Consider the following 20,953-nt stretch of genomic DNA (forward strand, 5'->3'; position numbering starts at 1 on the left):
GTCCTGGAATCGAGCCCCGCATCGGGCTCTGTGCTCAGCAGGGGGCCTGCTTCCTCTGTTTCTCTGCCTGCCTCTCTGCCTACTTGTGATCTCTGTCTGTCAAATAAATAAATAAATCTTTAAAAAAAAATAAAATTTAGGAATAAATTTATCCAAGGAAGGGCAAGAGCCATACAATGAAGATGACAAGACTTGGAAGAAAGAAATTGAAGAAGACACAAAAAAATGGAAGGAGATTCTGTGTTTATGGATCGCAAAGAAATAATACTGTTAAAAGGCAAGTACTACTCAAAGGCATCTATAGATTCCATGCAATTCCTATCAAAATTCCAATGGCATTTTCCATAGGCGTAGAAATAAAACTATCCTAAAATTTGAATGAATCCTCAAAACCATCATGAGAAAGAACAAAATGGCAGGATCACACCTGCTGATTTCATACTATAATACTAAAGAGCTAAAGTAATTTTAAGAGTATAGTGCTCCCATACATTAGACATAGAGACCAAGAGAACCGAATCGAGAGCCCAGAAACAAACTCTCACATTTATGGTCAGCTAATAGTTAACAAGGGGGGCAGGAACACTCAATGGGGAAAGGATAATCTCTTTAAGACATGGTATTGGGAAAACTCATAAGCACATGCAGAACTGTGAAACTGAACCCTGATGTCATATTAGATTGAAAAACTTACTCAAAATGGATTAAAGACGCAAAGATAAGATCTGATACCATAAAACTCCCACAAGAAAACACAGAAAAGAAGATCTTTGACACTGGTCTTGGTTCCTTGACATTGGTGTTGATTGCTCTACCAAATGGCCCTTCCCCCATTTTTCTCCCTCTCCTCAGGCCTCCCTCTTCCCTGAGACACAACAATATTGGAATTAGGCCAATTAATAACACCACAATGGCCTCTAAGTGTTCAAGTGAAAGGAAGAGTTGCACATCTTTTATTTTCAATCAAAGGCTAGAAAATTTAATTAAGCTCAGTGATGAGCGCATTTTGAAAGCTTAAACAGCCAAAAGCCAGGTCTCTTGTGCCAAACAGTTAGCTAAGTTGTGAATGCCAAGAGAAAGTTCTTGAAGGAAATTTAAAGTGCTAGTTAGTCCAATGAAATCATACAAATGATTTTATATATCTATATGGCAGCCTTATTGCCTTATTGCAGTATGGAGAAAGTTCTAGTGGTCTGGATAGAAGATCATACCAGCCACAGTGTTCCCTTAAACCAAACCCTAATCCAGAGCAAGACTCTACCTCTCTTCAGTTTTGTGAAGGCTGAGAGAGAAGCAGCTGCAGAAGGAAAGTGTGAAGTGAGCAGAGATTGCGCATGAGATTTAAGAAAGAAGCCATCTTCATGACAAGAAAATGCAAGACGAAGCAGCAAGTGCTAATGGAGAAGCTGCAGGGAGTTCTCCAGAAGGTCTAGTTCAGAGAGTTAATGAAGGCAGTTACACCAGACAAGAGATTTTTGATGTAGATGGAGCAGCCTTCTATGGGGAGAAGCTGCCATCTAGAACTCTCCTAGCTAAAGAAGAGAAGTCTATGCCTGGCTTCAAAGCACAGAGTGACTGTCCTGTGAGGGGGTCCTGCAGCCGGTGACTGTAAGTCGAGCCAGTGCGCGTGTACCGTTCTGAAAACCCTGCGGCCATTAAGAATTATGCTCAGTCTCTGCCTATATTCTACAAATGCTGCCGCAAGACCTGAGTGACAGCACCTTTGTTTGTAACATGAATATTACTGAATATTTTAAGCCCATTCCTGAGATCAATTGCTCAGAAAAAACATCCCTTTCAAAACGTTATTGCTCTTGGACAATGCACCTGGTCACCCCAGAGCTCTGATGGAGATGTCTAATGAGATCAGTGTTGTTCTTGTGCCTTCCAGTACAACATCCATTCTGTAGTCCGTGGATGGAGAAGTTTCAACTTCGAGTCTTAATGTTTAAGAGATACGTGTCACAAGGTTATAGCTGGCATAGACCGCAATTCCTCGTGTTTGGGCAAGGAAAAATGAAAACCTTCTGAAAAGAATTCACCTGTCTGGATGTCAGTAAAAAATTCAAGATTCATGGTCAACATATCAACATTAGTGCGAGTTTGGAAGAAGTTGATTCCAACCCTCAGCAATGACTTTAAGGGGTTTAAGACTTCAGTGAAGTAGCTACAGATGCAGTGAAAACAGCCAGAAGTGCTAGAACCAGAAAGGGAGCCTGAAGATGGGACAGAAATGTTGCAATCTTGTGATCAAACCTGAACAGATGAGGAGTTGCTTCTTAGGGATGAGCAAAGAATGTGGTTTCTCCAGATGGAATCTACTTGTAAAAATCCTATGAGATTTGTTGAAATACAATGAAGCATGTGGAATACAACATAAACTAAGTTGATAAGGCAGAGGCAGAGTTACAAAAACTCTAATTCTTTAAAGAAGTTCTGTTGTGGGTACAATGATATCAACCAGACTTGCATTCTATAGAGAAATGTTCATAAGCAGAACAATCAGTGGGGCAAGCTTCACTGTTGTCTTATTTAAGGAAATTGCCACGGCTGCCCCAGCCTTCAGCAGCCACCACCCGACTAGTCAGCAGCCATCAACATCAGGTAAAATCCTCCACCAGCAAAAGACCCCAAGTCACTGAAAGCTCAGGTGATGGTTAGCATTTTTCAGCAATAAAAGTCTTTCAAAATTGAGATATGAATATTGATTTTCAGACACAATACTATTGCACATTTAACAGACTACAGTACAGCAGAAACATAACTTCCATATGCACTGGGAAACCAAAACAGTAATCTGACTTGCTTTATAGCAGTGGTCCGGAAAAGAACCCTCAATTCCGAGGAGGCATGCCTGTATATGGAGGGGAAATAAAACCAGGCCAGAGAAGAGATATCTGCATTCCTGTACTTTTGCAGCATTATTCATAATACCTAAGATACGGCAACAACCTAAGTATCTATCAGCAGACAAATGGATAAGGAAGAGGTGAGATATCTGTATGTGTATCTATCTATGTATATCTTCCGTGTGCACACGTGCGCGCGTGCACACACACACACACACACACACACACAGTAGAGTAATACTCAGCCATGAAAAAGAGAAATCCTACCACTGGAACAACTGGATGGACTTTGAAAGCATCACGCTAAATTAGAGTAGTCAGAGAAAGACAAATGCTGTAGGATATCACATATATGTGCAATCTAAAAAAAAAAACAAAACACCAAAAACCCAAACTCATAAAAACAGAATATAACGGTGGTTACCAGAGGTGAAGGATGGAAAAATTGGGGAGATGCTATTTAAGGACACAAAGTTGCAAACAGCAGATACGTAATTCCTAGAGATACAACACACAGAATCGAGATTATAGACGACAATTCAGTATTGTACGTTTCAAAGTCACTAAGAGATTTTACTTAGTTGTTCCTGTCATAGAGAAGAAATGATGACGGGACGTGGCACAGGCGTTAGTGAGAGCTATGTTGGCCATCATACTGCAGGACACGTGTCTCAGACCAACACATGGAGCCCCTCACACTTACACAATATGATATGTCAATTACATCTCAATAACATTTTAAAAACCACCTATTTTTTATTACTGTGATTTGTTATTACATTAAAAAAATTTTTTTGTGTGAGTTTATTTCCATTCCCTTTCCATCAGCCATTAGTTGTGTATGTTTCTCATTCTTCGGTTTTCTTATTATCTTTATTATTATTATATGCTTTGTTTTCTGATTATATATAAATGTGCATTTAAAATATCCTATAATTATATTTATCCCTGAATCTTTGTATTTTCTTATTTTGCTCCAGAATCATCTCAATACTTGGATATTAAATTCTATTTTCAATTGTCTTATTTTATATATAATGAATTAGAACTTGTGGTTTATCTTCAAGGTATACATAGTGATAAGGTTATTTGTCTTCAATGACTAGAAAAAGTATTCATATAAGAATGTAAGTGGCTAGATAAAAATTAGTATATTTCTGTTATCAAATATTTACTTTTCAGTAAAAATATAAACAGAAGATTTACCAGTTTTGAGTCACACACTAACTTTAGGGGGAGTTGTCTTAAAATTCCATAGTATCAGGTCTGAATGTGAATTATACTTATTAATTTCTTCATTTTCAGGTGCTGTCACACATCCAACAATTAACAGTTTCCGGGTGGAAGAGGCTAAGTGAAGGTGCGATCTTAATCAATGACTCACCCCACACTATTTAATTGCATTCAAAGAGGTTAAAAATTATGTTTGCTTCACACCTGCTGAAAGTACCAGCCACTATCTTGAATAGACCTCATTTCACATTCGTATGAATACACATAACTCTCTTTTTTACGATGGAATGGAATTCTTGATCAACATGTAATGGATACACTCTGCTTTGAGATAAAGTAATGCTTTACTTTAAAATCACACAGGTACATATTCTGAAGCCTCTAGCTGTCTTGAAGGATCTGTAAACTTCCAAAAGTGACTTCTAAGTAGATATAATACAGACCCTTATTCTGCACCAGCCCCGTGCATACAAACACACTGGCTTTGCAGTTAAGAAGGAACTCATTCCACAAACAAAGCTGAACATCTATTGTGTACCAGGCACCATGATGAGTACAGAAGGTTTCCCCAGTAGGGAAACAGCGAAGGAAGAAAAGCATTTCAGCACTCTGCGTTTTAAACTCGAAGAGAGGGATGACCACAGCATGACAAATATGCACAGATAAAAGATGCCTAATTTCGTCTCAAGGGACCAGGAAAACTCGGGCTACGACAGTCTTCAAAATGAAACCAGAAATGGAAATAAACCCCGCTAAAAGTGGGAGAGAATAAATAAATAAATAAATAAATAAAAAATAAAAGTGGGAGAGAAGTTTTACAGAGTAGAAGAATAGCGTGTGCAAAGTTCAGAGTCAGGGAAGAACATATCTTCAGGGATTTTCTAGGTAACTCAAAAATCACTGCAACTCAAAGGGATTGGGAGTAGCTGGGAAATTGGAAAACAAGCAGGTGTCCATGCATGATGGTTGTCTCATGCCATGCTGAAGACTCTGACTTTGCTCTGAAGATAAGGAGAAGCTGATACACATCTGCGTTTATTTTTGTGTTGTTAGGAGAATGCACCGGAGAGGAGCCAGACCAGAGGCAGGAAAACCAGAGAGGAAGTCATGCATGGGTCTCAAGAGGCGATGGTGGCCTCAGCTCATTAATATCAGTGGGAACCAAAAGAAGAGAACGGTTTTCCGGACAGAGCTGACTTACCCTTTGGAATGCTTGGATTTTGTGGTGAGGAGGAGAGAAGAGTTGAGGATGGCCCCCTAGCTCTGACCTTGTGCATAAATGTATTCACTGAAGATCTGACCTAAATGTCACATGGGATTTACACACCTTTGTGGGCAGTGAGGCTTCAATATGGAGGGAAGTAATGAGGCCACCTGGAGGGGAAACTAGTAATAGGAATGATTTACTCTGGCCTAGTAGGACGTGCCCGGCATAGGCCTACGATTGCCAAAGCAACAGTCTCACTTAGTAAAGAAGATGAAGACAGTATAGTAAAACTCTGGAACCTACCAAAGGTTCAGGTGTTATATCCGAAATGAGCTGATTCATTCCTCTCTCTTTCTGCAGTTATATAATTAATGCATCACATCAGGTCGGTGGTTGTCAAAAATGTTTTTGCCACCGTGATCTGTGTCATCCTCTCGGAGGGACACTTCCACGAGTGGCTTTGGCTGCCCTCCTCCCGTACTGCCCGCGTCCTATGACAGAACGTCGCATCTCTATGCTTTGTTAGGCAGCACACGATGTGCACGGATTGGTAACAGTTATCCATTCATTCACTCAGCAAACATTTACTGAGTGTCCCGCTGGGTCCTAGGAACTGCTCCAGGCTCTGGGAATAAAACAGTGACTAAACAAAGTCCCCACCTTCCCCTTCATTGGTGGTTGAAGACCGATAATAGACAAATATGCCAGAGGGTGAACCATTTTCAGAAGAATGAAAACTCAGGATAAGAAGAACAAGAAGTGTGGGCAGCAGCGGCCAGCTGTGCAATTTCTAATGCAAGAAGGGTGGTTAGGACGAGCTTCTCTGATGAGATGCTCTTCCAGCTGAGGGACGGGGTGAGGGAGTGAGTCACATGGATACCCATGGGACAAATGTCTCAGGCGGAAGGAGGAGTTAGTGCAGAGGCCCTGCAGGATCAATGCAGGAACATACTCCTGTCCCCATGGAACAGCACCTACTGTTGTGCACTTACTCTATGTATGCTAAGGTCTGTGCAAAGTTTAGCAAGGAAAACAGAGAGACATTAACGCAGCCCCTGCCCTCACAACACGTATACTTTAATACAGGAGTAAAAGAGGTAGAAAGCTGAGGTGTCAATATAAAGAAAAACTTACAGTATTACTTCTGGCAGAATGGACTGGGAAACAGAGCACAGCTTAAGAACCAGAGCAGAGAAAGGTCAATGTCGTATCCATACCCAAATGACCCGGACGGCCTATGATACCCGAAGTGAGGGTCACACTCAAATGGCGTGATTATCACGTGATATGATCTTGTCCCAGAGAGCACTGCTCATTTCCTGAGTGACTCTATCAACAGGCCTTGTAGGTTATCTTTAAAATCAAATCGCAGGGGGCACCTGCGTGGCGCAGTCTTGGTTTTGGCTCAGGCCATGATCTCAGGTTTGTGGGCTTGAGCCCTGCATCGAGCTCCTGGCATCAAGTCTGCTTGTCCCTCTCCCTCTGCTCCTCCCTTGCTCTCTCTCTCTCTGTAATGAATAAGTTTAAAAACCTTTAAAAATAATAAAATCAGATAGCAAGTTTGGAGCACCCACCCACAGGGTTCAGGGGAGCTGTCTGCCTTCTTCCCGCTCCATCCTTCACACGCAGCCCGTGGGATACTGCAGAGGCTCTCCAGTAAAGATTTTCTGAATGAACGGATCACGAAAGAGAAAACAAATGCCCAGAGTTTAAGTGCTGTTCCTGAAAACACAACTCTTTTGACTGTTTTGGCATTACTAAAGGGTAGAAAGGAAGACAGGTGGACTCAGGGTGGGGGGGAGCTCTGCGCACACGGGCAAACAGTACGATGCAGCCGAGAGGAAGTGAGGAGGACGCGCACGGACAGACCCAGGGGACACGACAAACGCAAAAACTGGGTGCTCTTTTGGGCAAAGATTCGGCCGGACTTCACGTCGAAACGGACATCCTCTGATCAGCAGCATGTTCTGCAAGTAGCAATTGCAGCTGCAAAGGCGAAGCACAGCGTGATGTGCAGACTGAAAGGGCCCGTTGTTCACAAATCAGACTTTCAGTCACACCTGCACGTGCGCCAGAATTGGCGTCCAGTGTCATCACCAAGGACGACTGCTAACAGCATTCGACGCACACAGCGCTCTACCCTCATTCCCAAGGTGGCCGCTTAGTCTATGCACATTCGCTCTGGTTTTCTGACAGACGATACGCAAAAAGTTTTCCTGGGTTCTCACCGCAGTTTCCTCGAGGCTGCAGTTCTGTCCACATTGATTTGATCAGAGCCTCCCTTGGTGTCTCACTGGGAAGCAGTTCCACGTTACTAGGGAAACGGACTCAAGTCTGAGTCTCAGTAAATGGCCTGGAGGGTGAAAATTCCCTCCAGCCCCACCTGAGCTCTACTGGAGCTCACGCGAGACTGTTACCTTAATTGGAGGCTTCCCTATGTGCATATAAACAGAATTTCAGGGAAATGAAGAGATGCCACAGTTTTCATTAAATTTCTATAAAAATATTCATTCTATCTTGGGCACTGTTAAGATGCTTTAAACCATAACCTTACACTATTATTGCACTGTTTATACGTCGCATTAATAATTTTCATTATAGTCACCTAACATTCAAATAATTAAATTATATTTTATGGTTCTAAAATTCATTAAAGACTTCATTTATTTGCACATAATAATAGCACCAGGGATGATGGATGAAAAATGGCTGCTGGGTGTAAAATCGGTGCCACATTAGCAGAAACTTCTACACAGATGGATTCATTTTCGTTATTTGTAGAATGATCTTCCCTTATTTCTGGAACATGGGGAACGCAAAGCACTGCCCTGTCTACAGTAGTAACAAGGCCTCTGCAGCCGCCCCTCCCCCCAGCGCTCAGGCCCTAGCCAAGCCCCCAGCTGGATGAGCCGATGAAGAAGGAGCACAGGCGTCTGAGTTCCAAACAACTCCAGTCACCGTGTCAGGGAGCATTCGAGCTAGGGAGGAGCTCCCCGAGGTCCAGAAAGCGCGTGCATTCTGCTTTTCTGAAGCTCACACTCCCTGACCATCTTGAATACACAGTCCCTCTGCCCTTGTCCTGCCGCTCAGCTGGCTGAGTCCGTACTCTTTTCAGGCTGATCTTAGCTTAGGGTTCCTTAACCTACTTTTCTTGAGTGAAACGCAAGAGTCCTAAAATGGTAGGCAAAATTGGTGAGTATATGTGCATTTGGGCATTTTTCCGGAGCAAAGAGAGACAGCCCAAAGCTTTTATCAGCTTTTCAAAGGGATGCTGTCTTCCAATGCAGGTTAATAACTACCTTCAGGTGCCTTTCCACACATCACCAAAAAGTCCCTCGCTGTGTTCTCAGGGCTTGTTTGTTTTTTTCCAGAAAATAATAAACTACTAAGTATGCTAGAAACCATAAACGATAGTTATTTTGGAACATAAACTATGTTAGCAGGAAAATGCTATTCTTTTGTCTCTCAGATACTGCCTTCTATGCAGAATAAAATAGACTTTAAAAGTCCTTATCAGCTCTGAGCATTTCAAAAAATTAAATTTTAATAAGAAGTAGTATCTCACAAACTACAGAATGCTTACATTATCAAATTTTAAGTACCTTTAATACATTAGAAATGGGAGTGAAAAGTCTTACTGGGAGGGCGTACGGGGGTTCTGGATGAACCGAGGCCAAGTGCCTAACAAGTCTTTGGGGCTTGGAAGCAGTTTCACAGATGAAGGAGCTCCTGAGTAGCAGGTGTGAGTAAACGGAGAGTTGGGAGAGGGAAGAGACAGTGAAAACTCAGCACACCAGCCTGCAGGGGCTGCCAATGTAAACATCCAGACACGTCAGGGAGACTGGCTTCTTTGGGGAGCTAGACATTTCATCAGGAGAACTGCAATGCCAAAGGGGTCAGTCTTTCCGGTCATTTCTTAAAAGAGTTTGTCTGCCCTCATCCAGAGGGCAACGACGTGGACTGAAGACTTCAAACCAGAAGACGCAACACTCGGGACCAGAAACCAGAACTACCTGACGTTCAAAGTGTTCACACATCAACAGCTGAGCGAAATTAGTTTGCATACTTCAGACCCCTAGAATTTGGCTTCCAAAATCTTCAAGTTTAAGGGATGGCTCCTAGGCAAAATAATAATAATAATAATAAAAAAATCTAAATTCTCATTTCCAGTCAAAGGAATGGCTGTTCTTTGTCAGGAAATTAAAACAAATAAATGTAACTATAAAGAGGAGAGGACTTAGGGGCGCCTGGGTGGCTCAGTGGGTTAAAACCTCTGCCTTCAGCCTAGGTCATGATCCCAGGGTCCTGGGATGGAGCCCCGCATTGGGCTCTCTATTCAGCAGGGAGCCTGCTTCCTCCTCTCTCTCTGCCTGTCTCTCTGCCTACTTGTAATCTCTGTCTGTCAAATAAATAAATAAAATCTAAAAAAAAAAAAAGAAAGAAAAAAAAAGGATGGGACTTTACAACTGTGCTCTGAACTCAGTCATGGACTAGTCTGCTAAAGGTTAGGAGAGAAACCCGGACTGAGTGGGGCACTGTTTGGGAAAGATCAGTCCTTTCAAATTAAGGTAAGTAAAGTGGGAGAAGCAAGACAAGAAAAGATACCCACCCCCAACACACACACTTCTTGGTGAGGATAAAAACATAAGGAATTCAACAAGAAGAGGGAAGAAAGCAAGGTAGAGGAGAGCGAGACGGTGGCCATGCAGCCACTCTGTGAACTGAGGATGATTCTCCGAACAGACCGGTGGACGCTGTCGGAGCAGAGATGAGAATGGCTGGAAGTACATGACAGACATACAAGGTCTATAACTGGGCTCTTTTCTAAATTTTCAAAGATTTTATTTATTTGACAGAGAGAGCACAAGCAGGGGGAGCGGCAGGCAGAGGGAGAGCAAGAAGCAGGAGCCCAAGGCAGAACTCAATCCCAGGGCCCTGAGAACATGACCTGAGATGGAGGCAGACGCTTCACTCACTGAGCCACCCGGGCCCTCCACTAAGTGGGCTTTCTAAAAATGAAACAGAACAAAACCAAACTGAAAAACCTAAGATGCCAACACAGCATTTTGCGAGGACATACAGAAGTGGGAAATGTATACAATTTTTAAAACGATTTTTCAGTCTAAATTAAATGAATAGATGGCATTTTGTGTGTACAAGTTAGCAGTCATCAGAGTTTGATAGCTGGAGGAAAGGTAAGATAAAGCAAGATGCTGAGTTCAGAAGCGCCGTTCACCAGCCCGGCGTCCTCACGCGAGTTCCCGTGTTAACCTTAGTCCCTGGATTCTGCGTCTGTGAGATGTTTGGGAGTACTAAGTGGCTGGTAACTGGGCATTTTTCCTATTTCCAATCATTGCAAAAGAACTGTTAAATAGAGCCTATCATCCACATTTTTAGATAAGAAAATTAAATTTAGTAAAAGTTAATATACCCAGGGTTACACACATAGAAGTAAAAAAACTTACTAAAAATAGTTTTTAATACATAAACATACACATATACACAGAGAGAGTATCTTATTTACTTCTGAGTTTACAACATTCTATTTAAGACATGGTTAATATAATTCCTCTGTTTTATTAATTTAATGGACAGAGCATATGGATAAAAATAGTTTCCATAGTGAACGGGTGCTACAACTTAAAAATGCTTTAGAATTTTTTAAAAAATATTTTATTTATTTAATTGACAGAGATCACAAGTAGGCAGAGAGGCAGGCAGAGAGAGGAGGAAGCAGGATCCCCGCTGAGCCGAGAGCCCGATGTGGGACTCGATCCCAGGACCCTGGGATCATGACCTGAGCTGAAGGGAGAGGCTTAACCCACTGAGCCACCCAGGCGCCCCTGCCTTAGGATTTTTAAAAGTGCTCTAAATTGAACTCAGAAACAAACACCATGGACAATACAAAAAAGAGTTGGCTCCAAGTTTGACTCCTTTAAGCAACCGAATCAAATATAAACTCCTGGAGACAGGATTTCTGTCTGCCTTGTCTCGGATGTATCTTCAGTACCTGGAAGACAACTTGGCACCCAGCTGGCTCTCAATAAATGTTTTCTAAGAAAAGTCGTTTTCTACAGGCAGTTAACTTTTAGATTCTTAGATTGTAGGACACTGTATTCAGACATTGGATCAGCCCAGAGTTAGCAAGTGGAAGAAGGGATGGGCAAAAAGAAGTGAATCCTGACACAGAGTATGATACAGCAGTCAGGAACAAGGTAGGGGTCTGGGTTAGTGGTCTCCAAGAACATGCTTCTGGTGGGAGGGAAGGAGGGAGGGAGGAATGAAGGAAGGAGGGAAGGAAGGAAAGAAGGGAGGGAAGAGAGGGAGGGAGGAAGGAAGTAAATATGAGGTACTGTGTCAGGGTTCACAACGAACAAACAGGTAAACCAGCATTTATACGACAGAAAGGTGTGAACACCACGCTGAGAACACCACCGGCGGAGTCTTCTGAGTAGGAAGCATGGACACACAGAAGAAATGCCAGATTCCCTGGCCGTCGAGGAATACTGACACGCTGACAGGCTCTGTTTCTTATGTTCTGGAGCTTAAGACACAGACTGCTCTACAATCAGACGTTTAAGGAGGGCACTTGTGAAGAGCACTGGGTGTTACGCTGCACCACTAAATTCTGATCCTGAAACCAATGTTAACTAGATTTTAAATAAAAACTTGAAACAACAACCCCCTCAAAAAATTAAAAAATTTTGCTCTTTTAAGTCAAAACCAGTGATTGAGTTTTTTTTTTTAATAGCTATTTTTAGAAATTCTAAACACCAAGAAATGTTCTTCTTTTCCCTTAGCCAGATGTCACCTGCCACTTCTTTGGATAAACTGCATATTGATCAGATCAAGAATGTAGTCATAAAAAATGTTTTCGTAACATACACAAGTAGTTCAGTTTGCAGCAGAGTAAGTAGCAAACTTCATTATATTTTTGCTCTTTTCAAATGATGACTTGATTCTGGTCCCTTTATTTTATTTAGTTATGACTTAATCAATGGCTGATTGAAAATATTTTAAAAACCAATGTATTAATATTAATAACATAAAATGGTATAGAAATAGCTGAAGCTTTGAAATTCATGCCTTCAGTGAAGTGGGAGGCAGATAATGACCAACTTATTTAATAGCAGGATACTATGAGTCTAGAATCTGGGTTATGTTTTATTTTTTTTCCGAGAAACACGATATACACAAAAAAGGCTATAATCTTCTTTTGCATGTTTCATGTATATTTATATATTTCAGCAGTCCTCAAGACTACATTATTTAGCTGAAAGAAAAATATTATAAATTAGCTTAGTGATTTATATTAAATTATTTGCATTATTTTAGAAATGAGAAAGTACTCTTGATACGTTACAGATGAGATCACTGCATTTTGGATGATGGCCTTGTGCACTGACTGACCTACAGAATGCAAAGCCTCCAGTTTCAGAATTCCATATCTCTTGGGTTAAAAATTTAAAACTGAAATAATGAGTCACCAAAATGTTATGAAAACCCTTAGACAAATGACTCTTCTGAGTTAAGCAGTTAAATGGGGGCGAGATTCTATCCTTTTGATTTAGATTTCAAAGGGGCAAGTTAAGGCAGGTTTTTCCCCTGGGTTATCTTACATGATATTTACATGTGAAAACAGTCAAAGGGGGGTGGCTATAAAGTTTAGAGCTGCTGCAAATGTTTCCCTGAATATTTAGCCTCTCCCAGTCCATGTTGTCTCTCCAATAGTACTGGGTGCCTTGGGGGCACAGGCTTCACGGGACATGAAGTGTTTCCAATAATAAGAATGTTCACGACGGTGCTTCAGACCGAGACATTACTCAACAAATGCCCTGAGCAGTGGGGTTCTTCTTCTTCTTCTTCTTTTTTTTTTTTTTTCAGAACAAGTGATTACATATAGAAGGATTCTGGGCACAGATCGAACCCACAAGAGGTGCTCAATAAATGATGACTGTCATTCTAGTTCTCATCATCATCAGTATCACCAACGCGATTCTGTTACATCCTAGAGATGAGTTACCTTTCAGTTAGGTCAGCACCAAGTTGCCTGGTAACTCTGTGTCGATTTTAGATATTCTCTTTAATGCGTGGTTTTATAAGCTAGTGATAATGCATTTATGTATCTATTATTTAACATTATGGGCTGGAATTTTGAAATACATTTATTTCAATAAAGAAACAATTAATTTAATCATCTACATAGTCCCATGACATAATACTATTATTTTCTTCATTTTACAGATGACGACATTGAGGCACAGTGTTTTAGAGCTAACTTTCAATTAAATCAAGCATAGTGTTTACTATCCAGACATCTTTGTGGAACTCAAGTTTGGTTTTCATATGGAAATTTAACTTCTCCTTCTGGCTAACATAAACAAAAGAAATGACTGTATTTCTTACTTCTTTGCAGGAAATCTCTTATTCTGTATTGCTTTTATTCCCCATACTTAAACATCACTACTGGGAAGTTTATTTATTGATTTTTGATTGCTCAATTTTGTCACCCTCAGCAGGCACACTGACGGTCTCTCTAATGGGGCCAATGTAACTTACAAAAATCTGTAACCCGAATCATGTCCGTCTGTACTTAGCAGGCTAGGCTTACACTAAAGAACTAACTAACTAGTGAACTAATTAACTGGAGAAATAAAAACTCTCAACAGACAGGGACTAGGCGATTTTCCTGTCATCTCTGTCTTAGCCCCACGACTGTTTACTCCCAAGTCAGTACAAACTGTCCAGGAAGCAACCAATTTTGCTTATTTCCCTCAGGGTCCTACCACCCAGCTTCCTGACCTCCCACTGCCTGCCCTTGGCTGTCCAAGGACAGTAGTAACATACGGTCACATTGACCCCAGGAAAAGTATCTATTTATATTTTAAGGATGATTTTAAAAAGTCCTTAACACTGAAGAGAATTAATAGCATCAGTTATTTGTGTATAAGAATACGGTAACAAAGATTCCCTCCTGACGTAGACACACACACCCACACCTACACACATCCACACGGCATCCTAAGAGAGCCCAGTTGTGACTAACTTATCTCCATTCAAACCTCAGGATTCAAAGGCAAGTTCAACATTCTCATTTCAAAGATGAGGAAATAAAAACTGAAAATAAAACACACACGTTCGCAGAGAGAAAGAGAAGACTGATGGGAAAATTAATTAACCCACATAGTTTAAATATTTAATCTTGAAGTTGATTATGATTCTTTAATAACTTTGCCTTTATTAAAAATGACTGGGGTCTTGGATGTGAGTTTTTTTCTAGCTCCGGAAAAGGTCACCTAGATCGATCCCTGGCACTGCCAGGAAACTGACACCCATGGTAGGCGGGGGATATTCTCAAAGTTCTGGGATACGGCATTCACATATCTTTTTCTCGGAGAGACTTACATACTTCTGTGATTTTAAGCATCTTGATCACAGCAGTTGTGAGAATACTGTTTCAGGAAAACCGTTTCTATGCCAGCAGCTCTACTCAGCCCCTCGTCCCCTAACTCTATTAAGAGTAGCCCTGTCATCATCTGTTCATTTCCAAGAGGATGTAAGTGACAGACTGCTACTTAATATATTAACCCACACAGAGCAAATTTTACCACACAAGTACTGTAGACCAGTCAAATATTAAAGCTTTCAAAAAACTGTCATATCCTTTAAAAGGGGGAGTGGAGAGGGAAGAGTAGATTCTCAGCAAGTGAACGTGACCGGAGTTAGGAAAAACAAGGTCAACACTATTAAATCTAGGGGGAAGCTAAGTGTACACTTGCCAAGGGCAGGAGTCACAGGGTTGCCATGGAAATCAGAGTAAACTCTCCTGTTGACAGGGCAGAAAACCCATGGGATCAAGCGGCATAGAGACAATGCATTTCTTCAATCTCTCAGTCTTCCACTCCGTCTCTCTGACTTTGAAGAAAAAAGATAGAACAATAGGCATGAAGGGAAATGCCAGTAGGATGATTCTTCCACCAGGGTTAGCAGAAGGCGGCTCTAGGTAAGGGGTTAGCCACCGTGTAAGGATAAGCACTGATTACAGCCTTGTAGCCCAGGAGCTGCCCGCAGAAACGTGATGGCTCTTCAGTGAGGACAAAGTTTCGAAGTTAAGAAATAACCTTGCTTCCAGGAGAAGCTACCATGGTCACAATCTGGAGAGGTCAGACTCTGCAGAAGGTAGTTGCTAGAGAGGCTGGGCTTGGAAGCACAAAGTTCTGGGCTGGCTGCGTGAAGGGGTTATATCATAGGACTGGCTGACACTTAGGAGAAGGAGAGAAAATGTATTTGAAGAACAGAAAAACAAAAACCTCACTCTTGAAAGTGATATTCTTTTGATATCTATTATGATTTACTTTGGTAAAGTAAACATGCTTAAGAAAATAATTTGATACAGAATTTTAGAGGTTTATTTACAAAACAAAATTTAGTTTAATTCATAATCGTGTAGTTTTACAGGAGAACTGAGACATCAACTACTATGTCATAAGTCGGGTCAGGAAGGGAGCAGAGAACTCAAGCACTTTCCTGGGCATTTGGTTTTTGGTAGCTGCTAGAGCCTTGATTTTTTGCATCAGGAAACAGGTAGAGGGCAGCGGGGACTTCGAGAAAGCCACTGAAGCATTTCTGTTGTCTCTTAAATAACGGTGGAAGTGTTTCATAGGCTCCTTCCGTTTGCTCAAAGAAGATGTCTCCAATTTAACGAAATCCCACCTCTGTTTGAGCCCTCACCCAAATAACCAGGGTCATGAGTAATGGCCGACACACTCAATACACTCACCATAAAATACATTTCTCAACTTAAAATGGCAAATAATCTCGTTAAATGTGACTTAAAGGGGAGAATCTAAACATCTGCTCTCCATCTCCTTACCTAACGTGCGCTCTCTCTTTCTCTCCAGCACTGCTGCTGTTCATCTGCCGCAAATATTCTTGCCACAATTAATCTACTGGATAAGTCGTTGTCTGGGTGTCAGCTTGCATGTCCTTTCCTTGGAGAAACTTTCCATGATCTCCTAGAGTAGGTCGGATTTCCCGACAGAAACAGCACCTGAGCCTTCTTCTTCCTAGCTCCGTCGTCTGCGCTAATGATGCATTGTCTGTGTTACGTGTTTATCATCTGCCTTTCTGCTAGCAGAACGCCTTGCTCACAGCAGACACAAAGAACGCACCTCTGCTGAAGGAATCACGAATGAAAGGTAAGCACCATGAGAACACAACTCTCTATTCCAGTAACCACTGTGTCCCCGGCACAGGGCACAGTCCTGTTGCATGTTCATTGATGTGTATTGTTGAATGCAGGGATCTCCTCTTCCACTTTATTTTCATCGTCTTTTTCTCATTATTCTGGACCCCGAAGATGTATAAAATGTGCCAGCTACTATACCATGAAATATTTACGCATATACATGTACACACCACAAACATAGATGGTATATGTACATGTATATATACATATATGCACACACCATATATATATATATATATATATATATATATATATATTTTAATGGGAGAGAGAGAGAGACAAAGAGGTCTGAGGTGGAAATAAACTAAGGGAACTACCTAGATTCTTCACGAGGCTTATTCTCTACTTAGTGTTGCACATGAAATCACTCTTGGATGGTGACTTAAAACTTCACTTATTTATAAACAAATGCTTCTGTTGGTGCTGCTGACAAAAACGAGGAGAAAGCAAAGAGAACTACAAAACTGATAAAGATCATTTTAAAACCACAGTTAGAAACATTAGGGATCAGCTGTGCTAAACTGCAGTTTTAAGGGGAAACGCGGGCATGAGAGTGTCTGGGAATGTCTTAGTGAGTCTCTGTCTGACTCTGAGCCCTCCCTATCCCCACAACCCTGCTTTTGGGTTGGCATCTCCCCACACCACACGGCTGCCTCAGAAATCACCATCATCCCTGAGAACTACAGCACCCTCTAAGAGGTGTTTATTTCCTGAGATCACGGTCATTCTCCAAGTTTGGAAACTTAGTTATCATTGATTCTTCTTCAGTCGCCAAATCTCCCACAGTGAATGAATCGCAAGTCATCCTGATGAGCCAAGATCAAAAATTATTCGAAGACCTGGTACTGTTTCCCCTTCTTCACACCGCCTTTCTCTTTCCTGCCCAGGAGCAGCTCCCTGGCCCTGGCTCTCCAGGAATCCAGGCATAGCAGGACTGGACATGGAGCAGGCTTGGTTCCCAGCCACCACAATAAAGGGGATATTGCAAGAGAGCAAGTCAAATGAATGTTCTGGTTTCCAGAGCTATACATATGTCTACGCTCTACTGTACCCTAATAAGTGTGCAAGAGTATTACCTTAAAAAAACCTACAATGTACATTCTTTGCTAATAAATACTACCCATCATCTGAGCTGGCCGTGGGTCCTGAGCTCCGGGCGGGCAGGGGTCCCCTCGCAGTGCTAAGGGCGCCGTCGGCAGGGCTGTGGGCTGCAGAAGGCCAGGCGGCCACGGCGAGCTCCCAAGACAACCAGGCAGTGGCTGCGCGGATCCGCTCTCCCGTCAGGATCGCGTTCCTGCAGCCCCGGAGGCCGGCCGAGCGTCTTCTGATGCAGGAGAACTTCTTTCCAGACGGGGGTCCCCCCGCTCAGACCCGGAGCTGCTCCATCAGCAGAGCCGATGGGACACTGAGCCCTCTGCTGCCGTTTCAACCATCTTCGCGGCGCCTTCCCCGGGAGGTTCCAGCCGCCTCCCGGCCCGAGCTCCTGACCCCTCCCAGTCTTCCTGAGGGTGGGAATCCTCTGCTGTGAAACCCTTTTTAATGCTAATGTTTTGACCACGTGCAGAAATCCTGAATGCTTTTACTGGTATCCGGACAAGTGAATCCTTTCCAGAAGGTTTTCTCTTTATGTTGCCCAGAAACATCGGAGCAATCGTGGTCTAGGCCAGCTACAGCCTTCTGACGTGCGTCTCTTCAACAGGAAGACTCGGGAACTGAAACGACTCCTCCATCATGGACGGTAGAACACATGCATCAGCAGCCGCGAGAACATTCGTCCCCACTGGAGCTCTGGGGTGACTGGGTGCATTGTCCAGGAACAATAACATTTTGAAAAGGATCTTTTTTTTTTTTTTTTTTTTAGTAGTAGGTCTAAACAGTGGACTTAAAATATGCTGGAAATGATGTTATAAACAGATGTGCTGTCATCCAGGCCTTGCAGCGGTGTTTGTGGAATACAAGCCGAGACTGAGCATAATTCTTAATGGCCGCAGGGTTTTCAGAACGGTACACGCGCACTGGCTCGACTTACAGTCACCGGCTGCAGGAGCCCCTCACAGGACGGTCACCCTGTCCTTTGAAGCCAGGTGTAGACCTCTCTTCTTTAGCTAGGAGAGTTCTAGATGGCAGCTTCTCCCCCATAGAAGGCTGCTCCATCTACATCAAAAATCTCTTTCTTCTCTGGTGTAACCGTCTTCATCAATTCTCTGAACTAGACCTTCTGGAGAACTCCCTGCAGCTTCTCCATTAGCACTTGCTGCTCCGTCTTGCATTTTCTTGTCATGAAGACGGCTTCTTTTCTTAAACCTCATGCGCAATCTCTGCTCACTTCACACTTTCCTTCTGCAGCCGCTTCTCTCTCAGCCTTCACAAAACTGAAGAGAGGTAGAGTCTTGCTCTGGATTAGGGTTTGGTTTAAGGGAACACTGTGGCTGGTATGATCTTCTATCCAGACCACTAGAACTTTCTCCATACTGCAATAAGGCTGTTTGACTTCCTTCCTTTCTTTCTTCCTCCCTCCCTCCCTTTTTTTCTTTTAGAGAGAAAGAAAGTGGGTGTAGGGAGGGGCAGAAGGAGAGAGAGAATCTGAAGCAGACTCCAGGCTGAGTGCACAGCCCGACAGAGGGCTCGATCTCCCGACCGTGACATCATGACATGAGTCAAAATCACGAGTCGGACGCTCAACTGACTGAGCCACCCGGGCTCCCTAAGGCAGTTGTTTCATTCTCTTATCATTCGTGCATTCACTGGAGTGGCACTTTTAATTTCTTTCTAGAACCTTCTCTTTGCGTTCACAACTTGGCTAACTATTTGGCACAAGAGGCCTCACTTTTGGACACTCTCCACTATCAACATCCCTTCCTCACTGAGCTCAGTCATTTCTAGCTTATGCTGAAAGTGAGAGATGTGCCATTCTTCCTTTCACTTGAACACTTAGAGGCCATTGTAGAGTTGTTCACTGGCCCTCGTTCAATACTGTCATGTCTCAGGGACTAGGGAGGCCCAATGAAAGGGAGAGAAAAGGGCTAAAGGTGGGTTGGTGGAGCAGCTGGAACACAGGGTTTACAGATTAGTCTGGAGTCCTATATGGCGTGGTTTGTGTTTGTGGCACAACAATTACTAGAGGGGCACCTGGGTGGCTCAGTGGGTTAAGCTGCTGCCTTCGGCTCAGGTCATGATCTCAGGGTCCTGGGATCGAGCCCCACCTCGGGCTCCCTGCCCAGTGGGGAGTCTGCGTCCCCCTCTCTCTCTGCCTGCCTCTCTGCCTGCTTGTGATCTCTCTCTCTCTCTCTGTCAAATAAATAAATAAAATCTTAAAAAAAAACAATTACTAGAGTAACAACAAAAGTCACTGATCACAGATCCATAATAAATACAGTAAAACAAAAAAGTCTGAAGTATTCCAAGAATTACCAAAATCTAATGCATAGATAGAAAGTGAGCACATGCTGCTGGAAAAAGAGCTAATAAACTTGCTGATTGTAGAGTTGCCACCAACTGTTAATTTGTAAAGAAAAAACAAACAAACAAACCTCACTGTGGATGAACAGCAGTTGAGCAAAACACAAGGGAATAAGGGGCGTCCCTGCGCCGCTCTCTGCTTTCCGCCTGGAGCGCCCTGACTTGTGGACACGTGGAAGGGCCGGGCATGTTAGGACCACTACTAACACACATGGGCTGCCTTCTCCACCACACTCCAGAGTCCACGGGGCCCTCGTCTACATCTTATTTGAATACTGATTTCCCAGCACTTAGTGGTGCCTTATCTCTAGAGGACAGCAACAAACACACAGATTCTTTTTTTTTTTTTTTAAGATTTTATTTATTTATTTGACAGAGAGAGATCACAAGTAGGCAGAGAGGCAGGCAGAGAGAGAGGCGGAAGCAGGCTCCCCGCTGAGCAGAGAGCCTGATTCGGGGCTTGATCCCAGGACCCTGAGATCATGACCTGAGCCCAAGGCAGATTCTTAACCCACTGAGCCACCCAGGCGCCCCCAAACACGCTGATTCTTGTACACGGATGCCTCACAGAGCTTCTCAAATCCCCGTTTCCTTTTTTTTTTTTTTTTTTTTTAAATTTCCCTCCCCATTTCTTCTGCCACCACTTGGCTCTGGCTTTCCAGCATTTCTCTCCTATAGCTTCAATTTTATTTCTCGGCTTGGACTGCCTTTTCTTACTGCTTTCTGCCTAAGATTCCTACTGTTGCCTTGTTAAAAAACATCCAGCTTATGTGACTTTTCTAATGAAAACCCTTCATTTTCTATTGTGCTAGGTTTGCATTCATTTACCTCTCAAGAGTCTTCAGTCTAGCCAGCGCTGCCCTGCAGACCAGGGCCTCCTGCTTTCCCCGCTGTAAGTGGCAGCCAGCGTCATCTTCATTCTGGCTCTCTGGACGCACACGCCGCCTCCCCGCCTCC

At 42.8% G+C, this 20,953-nt stretch overlaps 1 protein-coding gene across 10 annotated transcripts in view; it reads right to left on the reverse strand.

Annotated features, from left to right (window-relative positions):
• Positions 1-20,953, reverse strand: part of GRIA4 (glutamate ionotropic receptor AMPA type subunit 4) — a 407,250-nt gene that overhangs the window by 309,320 nt on the left and 76,977 nt on the right. The gene's annotated exons all lie outside the window — the stretch shown is intronic.

The sequence above is a fragment of the Neovison vison genome, chromosome 7 (assembly GCF_020171115.1).
Source record: "Neovison vison isolate M4711 chromosome 7, ASM_NN_V1, whole genome shotgun sequence".
Classification (NCBI taxonomy): domain Eukaryota; kingdom Metazoa; phylum Chordata; class Mammalia; order Carnivora; family Mustelidae; genus Neogale; species Neogale vison.